This window comes from Triticum aestivum, chromosome 6B (assembly GCF_018294505.1).
Source record: "Triticum aestivum cultivar Chinese Spring chromosome 6B, IWGSC CS RefSeq v2.1, whole genome shotgun sequence".
Taxonomy (NCBI): domain Eukaryota; kingdom Viridiplantae; phylum Streptophyta; class Magnoliopsida; order Poales; family Poaceae; genus Triticum; species Triticum aestivum.
In genome coordinates, this window is record NC_057810.1 from 163,684,296 (window position 1) to 163,694,726 (window position 10,431).

At 38.6% G+C, this 10,431-nt stretch overlaps 1 non-coding gene across 1 annotated transcript; it reads left to right on the forward strand.

Annotated features, from left to right (window-relative positions):
* Window positions 1-1,695: 1,695 nt before the first annotated feature.
* TRNAH-GUG (transfer RNA histidin (anticodon GUG)) lies at window positions 1,696-1,767 on the forward strand. The gene has a single exon. It is a non-coding gene; the product is annotated as a tRNA-His (tRNA).
* Window positions 1,768-10,431: the final 8,664 nt, after the last annotated feature.

Genomic DNA, 10,431 nt, shown 5'->3' on the forward strand with positions numbered 1-10,431 from the left:
GAGAAGGGCCTCAAGGTGTGGCTGCGCCCCCTCCCATGGGCTGGTCCGAATTGGACTAGGAGGGGGCGGTGCCCCCCTCCTTCCTTCTCCCCTCTTCCTCCTTCCCTCCTTCTCCTAATAGGAATAGGAAAGAGGAGGGGAATCCTACTTGGACTGGGAGTCCTAGTAGGATTCCCCAACCTGGCACGCCCCCCTTGGGTCGGCCACCTCTTCCCTCCCCTCCCTTACATACGTGGCCAGGGGGCACCCCACAGACACACAAATTGACCTTTTAGCCGTGTGCGGTGCCCCCCTCCACAGTTACATACCTCGGTCATATCATCGTAGTGCTTAGGCGAAGCCCTGCGCTGATAACATCATCATCACCGTCCCCACGCCGTCGTGCTGACGGAACTCTCCCTCTACCTCAACTGGATCAAGAGTACGAGGGACGTCATCGAGCTGAACGTGTGCTGAACGCAGAGGTGCCGTACGTTCGGTACTTGGATCGCGAAGACTTTCGACTACATCAACCGCGTTATTGAAACGCTTCCGCTTTCGGTCTACGAGGGTATGTAGACAACACCTCCCCTCTCGTGGCTATGCGTTACCTAAATAGATCTTGCATGATCGTAGGATTTTTTTTGAAATTACCGCGTTCCCCAACAGTTTCCCATCAAAGTTGATGAATTTGATTGTTACAAACCTTTGGCACAAATCATTGCTTTTTATCATCCAAATGAGCTTCATATAATCTGATATGACTTTTTGTGTGTGTCCGCACATTTGCATTTCTTGTTTATGGTGTCTCCTTGTGTTATTCTGGGCTTGTCATTTCACTTCCCGTGATCAAATTATGGTGTTGGCACCGCTACAAATGACTCTCCCTTTCGCATCAGTAATATTGGTTGAATGGTAGCTGATACTACAGAATCCGGTACCCTTTATGATCAAATAAGAAATACCGTGTTTTTTCTTTGTTCGTTGCACTATTGAGCCAGATAGACATCTCCATGTTGACAAGCTTATGAAAAAAGGGGAAATACTCACTTAAGCTAGATTGCATATTGTGTTCTGATTTTTTTTCATCCATGCTCTTCAGTTGATTCATGCTCTAACTTGAGATCACATGGTCATCTACGACGTATGATCTGATTATGCCATGAACAATTGCAATAGCATGTCTTCTGTTGTAGTCGGGACAATTCTCGCAAGTGCGCCGATGAGTAATTCAAGCATGAACTTTTTGTTCGTCAGCCAAGTCTGGTGTGTGACTGATGAATCTTAAAATTCAGCGTGTGTTCGCTTGATGAAGAAATACATGTCATCATCATGAGTTGTTATGTGATCTGATGGTATTTTAAACTATTGCTGTGTTGAGCCGGTTAGTTTTAATAAATTATTGATAATTGTTGCCATGTTGGGAAGTGTTGCTAGTGGGAGGAGCAACCGAACAAACTTTAAGTGGGGAGGGATCCTAGTCGAATGCTTCCACGTGGGGTAGGATGGAGACAAGGGGTTTACCCAAACCCTGCAGGGATTATACCCACCAGGTAGTGTCAGAGCTTAGTGAGGGCCAACCCGGTCCGCCGCCCCCAGCCCAGAAGATTTTTTCCGGATAAACCCACCTTTCATAGCCCGGCGACCGAGTAGGAAACATGTGTGGGGGACATGGTACCGTATTACAAATGTTTTGTGTAAATTTGTATCAATAAAGTGGCTATAGTTTAGTGGTGAGAATTCCACGTTGTGGCCGTGGAGACCTGGGCTCGAATCCCAGCAGCCACAATTTATTTTTTAAATTGCAGGTGAGTCTGAAGTTAATTGTTCTTGATTGTTGCAAATCTTTGGCATGAATCATTGCTTTTATCATTTAATGAGATTCATATAATAGGATATGAATTTGTGTGTGTATGGGCACATCTGCATTTCTTGTTTATGGGGTCTCCTTGTGTTGTTCGTTTCACTTCCTGTGATAATCAAATAATGATGTTTTTTGCGGGGAATCAAATAATGATGTTGGCGCCATTGTAAATGACTCTTCCTTGTACATCAGTAGTACAAGTTGAATGGTAGTTGGTACTATAGTTTCCAATTGGAAATCCAATTCGGCTCTTGGAAGCATATGCTCTTGCCCACCAAAAATATTTTTTCCAAATGTCATTATTTTTCTGAAAAATCAGTTGTGTTCATTGTCACACCAAAACGCTACCTGTAAATGTTAAGGAGGAAAGCTTAAGTATTTTGATCTATGCAAAAAAGGAAAACAACAAGTCGAATGAAAAATGTTACCTTCAAATGTTACATTTATTTTGTCTGTTTTCACTGACGAAGCACCGTCATCCCGTTTTGCATGAAAATTGGCAACCACACTTGTTACAATAACAAGAATATCTATAAAAAAAATCAGATTTTTAACTTTTATTTACTATTTATTTTGATTTTAATGTTCATTAGGGATCATATGCACCCACAGCCAAATGGCCCTCCCATTTCTAGCCCACATTATGATCAAATAATAAAGACCATGTTTTTCTTTGTTCATAGCACTATTGAGACACATAGATAATCAAATAATGATGTTTTTTGCGGGGAATCAAATAATGATGTTGGCGCCATTGTAAATGACTCTTCCTTGTACATCAGTAGTACAAGTTGAATGGTAGTTGGTACTATAGTTTCCAATTGGAAATCCAATTCGGCTCTTGGAAGCATATGCTCTTGCCCACCAAAAATATTTTTTCCAAATGTCATTATTTTTCTGAAAAATCAGTTGTGTTCATTGTCACACCAAAACGCTACCTGTAAATGTTAAGGAGGAAAGCTTAAGTATTTTGATCTGTGCAAAAAAGGAAAACAACAAGTCGAATGAAAAATGTTACCTTCAAATGTTACATTTATTTTGTCTTTTTTCACTGACGAAGCACCGTCATCCCGTTTTGCATGAAAATTGGCAACCACACTTGTTACAATAACAAGAATATCTATAAAAAAAATCAGATTTTTAACTTTTATTTACTATTTATTTTGATTTTAATGTTCATTAGGGATCATATGCACCCACAGCCAAATGGCCCTCCCATTTCTAGCCCACATTATGATCAAATAATAAAGACCATGTTTTTCTTTGTTCATAGCACTATTGAGACACATAGATATCCCCATGTTAACAAGGTTGTGAGAAAAAGGGAAATACTCACTTAAGCTAACTTATATATTTTGTTCATTTTTCTCCTTCCATACATGCTCTTCAGTTGATTCGTGCTCTAACTTGACATCGCTCGACCATCTGCAATGTAAGATATGATGCTGCCACAAGCAATTGCAATAGCATGTCTTCTGATGTCATCAGGACAATTCTCGCAAGTGTTGCGACGAGTAGTTCAGGCATGGCCTTTTTTTCATCAACCAAGTATGGTGTGTGATTGATAAATCTAAAAATTCAGCTTGTGTTCGCTTGATGAAACAATACATATTATCGTGATGAGTTGCTATGTGATCCGATGCTATTTTTAACCGATGTTGTGTTGAGCCGGTCAGTTTAATAAATTATTGATAATTTTTGACACGTTGAGAGGTGCTGCTAGTGGAGCAACTGAATGGACTTTAAGTGGGGATGAATCAACCCCCCCTAGTCGATTGCTTCCTTGTGGGGTAGGATGAAGGCAAGCAGGGTTTTGATCCACTAAGAAGTGGAGGAGATTAGTGAGGGCCAACCTTGGCCACTACCCCCAATCCAGAAGATTTTCCCTGATAGACCCCCCTTTGTAGCCTAAAGACCGAGTAATTCACTTATGTGGGACACATTGTACTGTATTACAAATGTTCTGTGTAGATTTTATCAGTAAAGTGGTTGTCGTTTAGTGGTGAGAATTCCACGTTGTGGCCGTGGAGACCTGGGCTCGAATCCCAGCAGTCACATCATATTTTTCTTTTTCTTTTTCCTGTATCACAAAGATTGTAAGTTAATCTACAGATGATTGTTGTGGTTTCCCTTTCAAAGTTGATGAACTTGATTGTTACAAACCTTTGGCACAAATCATTGCTTTTTATCATCTAAATGAGATTCATATAATCTGATATGACTTTGTGTGTCTGTGTTTGTCGGCACATTTGCATTTCTTGTTTATGGTGTCTCCTTGTGTTATTCTGGGCTTGTCATTTCACTTCCTGTGATCAAATTATGGTGTTGGCACCGTTGCAAATGACTCTCCCTTTCGCATTAGTAATGTTGGTTGAATGGTAGCTGATACTATAGAATCCGGTACCCTTTATGATCAAATAAGAAATACCGTGTTTTTTCTTTGTTCGTTGCACTATTGAGCCAGATAGACATCTCCATGTTGACAAGCTTATGAAAAAGGGGAAATACTCACTTAAGCTAGATTGCATATTTTGTTCTGATTTTTTTTCATCCATGCTCTTCAGTTGATTCATGCTCTAACTTGAGATCACGCGGTCATCTATGAAATATGATCTGATTATGCCATTAACAATGAAATAGCATGTGTTCTGCTGTCGTCGGGACAATTCTCGCAAGTGCGCTGATGAGTAATTCAAGCATGAACTTTTTGTTCATCAGCCAGGTCTGGTGTGTGACTGATGAATCTTAAAATTCAGCGTGTGTTCGCTTGATGAAGAAATACATGTCATCGCGATGAGTTGCTATGTGATCTGATGGTATTTTGAACTTTTGTTGTGTTGAGCCGGTTAGTTTTAATAAATTATTGATAATTGTTGCCATGTTGGAAAGTGTTGCTAGTGGGAGGAGCAATCGAACAAACTTTAAGTGGGGAGGGATCCTAGTCGAATGCTTCCATGTGGGGTAGGATGGAGACAAGGGGTTTAAACCCTGCATGGATTATACCCACCAGGCAGTGTCAGAGCTTAGTGAGGGCCAACCTGGTCCGCCGCCCCCAGCCCAGAAGATTTTTTTTGGATAAACCCACCTTTCATAGCCCGGCGACCGAGTAGGAAACTTGTGTGGGGGACATTGTACCGTATTACAAACGTTTTGTGTAAATTTGTATCAATAAAGTGGTTGTAGATTAGTGGTGAGAATTCCACGTTGTGGCCGTGGAGACCTGGGCTTGAATCCCAGCAGCCACAATTTATTTTTTAAATTGAAAGTGAGTCTGAAGTTAATTGTTCTTGATTGTTGCAAATCTTTGGCATGAGTCATTGTTTTATCATTTAATGAGATTCATATAATAGGATATGAATTTGTGTGTGTATGGGCACATTTGCATTTTTTGTTTATGGGGTCTCCGTGTGCTATTCGTTTCACTTCCTGTGATAATCAAATAATGATGTTTTTTTGTGGGGAATCAAATAATGATGTTGGCGCCATGTAAATGACTCTCCCTTCTACATCAGCAGTACAAGTTGAGTGATAGTTGGTACTACAGTTTCCAACTAGAAATCCAATTCCGCTGATGAAAGCATACGCTCTTGCCCACCAAAAAATATTTTTTGCAAATGTCATTTTTTTTTGAAAAAAACAGTTGATTTCATTGTCACACCAAAACGCTACCTGTAAATTTTAAGATGGAAAGCTTAAGTATTTTGATATGTGCAAAAAAGGAAAACAACAATTCGAATGAAAAATGTTACCTTCAAATGTTACATTTATTTTGTCTTTTTTCACTAACGAAGCACCGGCATCCCGTTTTGCATGAAAGTTGGCGACCACACTTGTTACACTAACAAGAATATCTATAAAAATTCAGAATTTTTAACTTTTGTTTACTATTCATTTTGAATTTACTGTTCATTAGGGATCATATGCACCCACATCCAAACAGCCCTCCCATTTCCAGCCCACTTATGATCAAATAATAAAGACCATGTTTTTCTTTGTTCATGGCACTATTGAGACACATAGATATCTCCATGTTAACAAGCTTGTGAGAAAAAGGGAAACACTCACTTAAGCTAGCTTATATATTTTGTTCATTTGTCTTCTTCCGTACTTGCTTTCAGTTGATTCGTGCTCTAACTTGACATCGCTCGATCATCTGCAATGTAAGATCTGATCCTGCCACGAGCAATTGCAATAGCATGTCTTCTGATGTCATCAGGACAATTCTCACAAGTGCGCCGATGTGTAGTTCAGGCATGACCTTTTTTTCATCAACCAAGTATGGTGTGTGATTAATAAATCTTAAAATTCAATTTGTGTTCGCTTGATGAAACAATACATATTATCATGATGAGTTGCTATGTGATATGATGCTATTTTTAACCGATGTTGTTTTGAGCCGGCCAGTTGTAATAAATTATTGATAATTCTTGACATGTTGAGAAGTGTTGCTTGTGGAGCAACTGAACAGACTTTAAGTGGGGATGAATCAACCCCCCTAGTCGGTTGCTTCCTTGTGGGGTTGGATGAAGGCAAGCAGGGTTTTGATCCACTAGGAAGTGGTGGAGATTAGTGGGGGCCAACCTAGGCCGCTACCCCCAATCCAGAAGATTTTCCCTGATAGATCCCCCTTTGTAGCCTGAAGACCGAGTAAGTTACCTGTGTGGCATACATTGTACTGTATTACAAACGTTTTATGTAAAAAATTATCAATAAAGTGGCTGTAGTTTAGTGGTGATAATTCCACGTTGTGGCCGTGGAGACCTGGGCTCGAATCCTAGGAGCCACATTTTCAATTTTCTTTTTTCCTGTATCACATAAATTGCAAGTGAGTCCCAGGATAACTAGTATGGTCATATCCTTACCCATCCCATTTGAGCTTACGCATCACCAATACGCCTAGCGGGTATAATTTGTTTCCATACTGTCACCTGGCAGGGTAAATGGGTACCCGTGGGTAAAAATACCCATGTTTAAATAACATTAATTTGAGCATCACATAACTATAAACGACAACATACAATGATATTTTATTAACAAAAACACATAATAACATCACATTCACAAAAAAAACACATAATAACATCAATACATACTTATAAATAACAACACATTCTATATATAAAAACCAACACTTTCTGTAAACAATGATACATCAAAACTTCAACAGTAGCACAGAATCATAAAATTTAAGTTGACAAACTCATGAAAAAGTGTAGAGGTAATTTGTCCATATTCGTTAAATTTTATAAGGGTACATGGGTACGCGTGTATGGGTTATGTAACATTTTATCTCATACTTACCCTAATATGGCTTTTACCCACAGGGGTACTTGCGTAATGGGTACCCATTGCCATCCCTACATGCGATTCATATAATTTGATATAAATTTGTGTGTGTCAACACATGCACACTTATTGTATATGGGGTCTCCTTTTATTGTTTAGAACTTGTCGTTTCAGTTCCGGTGACTATCAAATCACGGTGTTGGTGCCATTGCAAATGACTCTCACTTTCACATGAGTAATATATGTTGAATGGTAGCTTATACTACAGATTCCAGAACACTTTATGATCAAATAAGATAGACCATGTTTATTTCTTTTTTCATGGCACTATTGAGCTAGATAGATACCTCCATGTTGACAAGCTTATGAGAAAAAGGGAAATACTCATTAAGCTAGCATGGATATTGTGTTCTGATTTTTATTTTCATAAATGCTCTTTGGCTGATTCTGCTCTAACTTGACATCGCTCGGTCATCTGTGATGTAAGATCTGATGATGGCATGAGCAATTGCAATAGCATTTTTTTGCTGTCGTTGGGACAGTTTTGCAAGTGCACCGATGAGTAATTCAGGATGATTTTTTGTTCATCAACCAAGTCTGGTCTGTAATTTATGAATCTTAAAATTCAGCTTGTGTTCACTTCACTATTAGGGAAAACCCTACCAGTAGCGCTTGTTTTTAAGTGAGTCCCAGGATAACTACTGTGGTCATATCCTTACCCATCCCATTTGAGCTTACGCATCACTAATACCCCTAGCGGGTATAATTTTTTCCATACCCGTCACCCGACAGGGTAAGTGGGTACCCGTGGGTAAAAATACCCATGTTTAAATAACATTAATTTGAGCATCACATAACTATAAACAACAACATACAATGATATTTTATTAACAACAACACATAATAACATCAATACATACTTATAAACAACAACACATTCTATATATAAAAACCAACACTTTCTTGTAAACAATGATACATCAAAACTTCAACAGTAGCACAGAATCATAAAATTTAAGTTGACAAACTCATGAAAAAGTGTAGAGGTAATTTGTCCATATTTGTTAAATTTTATAAGGGTACATGGGTACGCGCGTATGGGTTATGTAACATTTTATCTCATACTTACCCTAATACGGTTTTTACCCACAGAGGGGTACGTGCATAATGGGTACCCATTGCCATCCCTACATGCGATTCATATAATTTGATATAAATTTGTGTGTGTCAACACATGTGCACTTATTGTATATGGGGTCTCCTTTTATTGTTCAGAACTTGTCGTTTCAGTTCCGGTGACTATCAAATCATGGTGTTGGTGTCGTTGCAAATGACTCTCACTTTCACATGAGTAATATATGTTGAATGGTAGCTGATACTACAGATTCCAGAACACTTTATGATCAAATAGGATAGACCATGTTTATTTCTTTTTTCATGGCACTATTGAGCTAGATAGATATCTCCATGTTGACAAGCTTGTGAGAAAAAGGAAAATACTCACTTAAGCTAGCATGGATATTGTGTTCTGATTTTTATTTTCATAAATGCTCTTTGGCTGATTCATGATCTAACTTGACATCGCTCGGTCATCTATGTTGTAAGATCTGATGATGGCATGATCAATTGCAATAGCATGTCTTTTGCTGTCGTTGGGACAGTTCTTGCAAGTGCACCGATATGTAATTCAGGATGATTTTTTGTTCATCAACCAAGTCTAGTGTGTAATTTATGAATCTTAAAATTCAGCTTGTGTTCACTTCACTACTAGGGAAAACCTTAACAGTAGCGCTTGTTTTTAAGCTAGTAGTAGTGCTTGTGCAAGCGCTACCACTAAGGCGCTACAGCTAACTAGTAGCAGTAGCGCTTGATGGATGCACAACTGCTATACCTAGTTAGCAGCAGCGCTTTCCTGTAGTAAGCGCTACTGATAGTACTAAGTAGCAGTAGCGCTCCTTCTGAAAAGCGCTGCTGCTAACTTTTCCTGTATTTTTAAAAATACAGCTTATTTTCATCGTGGTTTTATATACAGTACTTTCACCATATGATTTATGACCATGATTAGTTATTATATATAACAGTGGGTGAAATGAACGTGGAGTAGATTCAAGTGGAGGCAAAATATGGTGCACATCAAAAGTACTACTAATCCAAACTTGATTTTCATCGATAATAACTCATCATGTTCATATAACAACTTAGCATCATGCATCATCGATCATAATAATAAATAACTCATCATTGGTATCATAATAACAAGTCATACTCATCATCATCGATCATACAACTACTATTTGATACCACATCATCATCATAGTCATCTAACCAATCCTACTTAGTTGTTCTTAGGACATGATCATGAGTATTAGCTAGGACCTACTACCTTCTCCTAGGTAAAATAGCATAAAACAAGATAGCCCCTGACTCTTCATTATGGAGAAGGGAGATTATCATGTCTCCAATTCTTGTCTTTCGCACAATCTTGCTTCCAAGAACCTCCTTACGATTGTCCATACATTTTTTTTTATTCTTTGATTACCATGTGTTCACCGGTTTTAGAAATCCGATATGGACATGTGAGACTCGTAGGATGACCTGGCTGTATGTTCAAAACATCAAGGCGACCATTCTGATACATCAAATGAGGCACACAATCCATCGGGATTTTTTATTGAAAAACATAGTAATAACTCTGTAGCTAGCAATGTAGTTTGGTTTTAGAAGTATGCAAAAGCTGCACGGATGTCGTAATAGTAAAAAAATCTTATCAGGGTATCTCCATGGAAGTTATCGTTGTTCAACACATGCACTAGTGGCACGTATTGACCATAATGTGGAGGAGTTTGATAATGGGCATTGTAATTCTCAACGTCAGTACAATATGCGATCAGATGATTTTTCTCCTGATAAGTTAACTTAGAGTCATCGGTGTAGTAGGTTATGTCTACCATCTTCCGCACATTCTTTGAAGAATGAAAATAAGCTATCAATGGAAATAAGATGTCAACTATTTCAAAATAAACAATATAAATTACTTAATAACTATGTTTGAGAAACTCACATAGCGGTAAAATTGGAAGCGTATCAACAAGGACCCAAATGTCCAAATTGTCTACCTCAATATCAGGATCACCAAGATCCATGGTAACAAACATACCCTCTTGAAAATCATACATCTTGCAAAGTGCTTCCCAACCCGGGCAACCAAAATGGGATACGCTCTCAGAATTGTATAGACTTACCTCAAATTCATACCATGATGGGTCCTTAGGTTAATTTTCTTTGTTTCATTCCTCTCATGA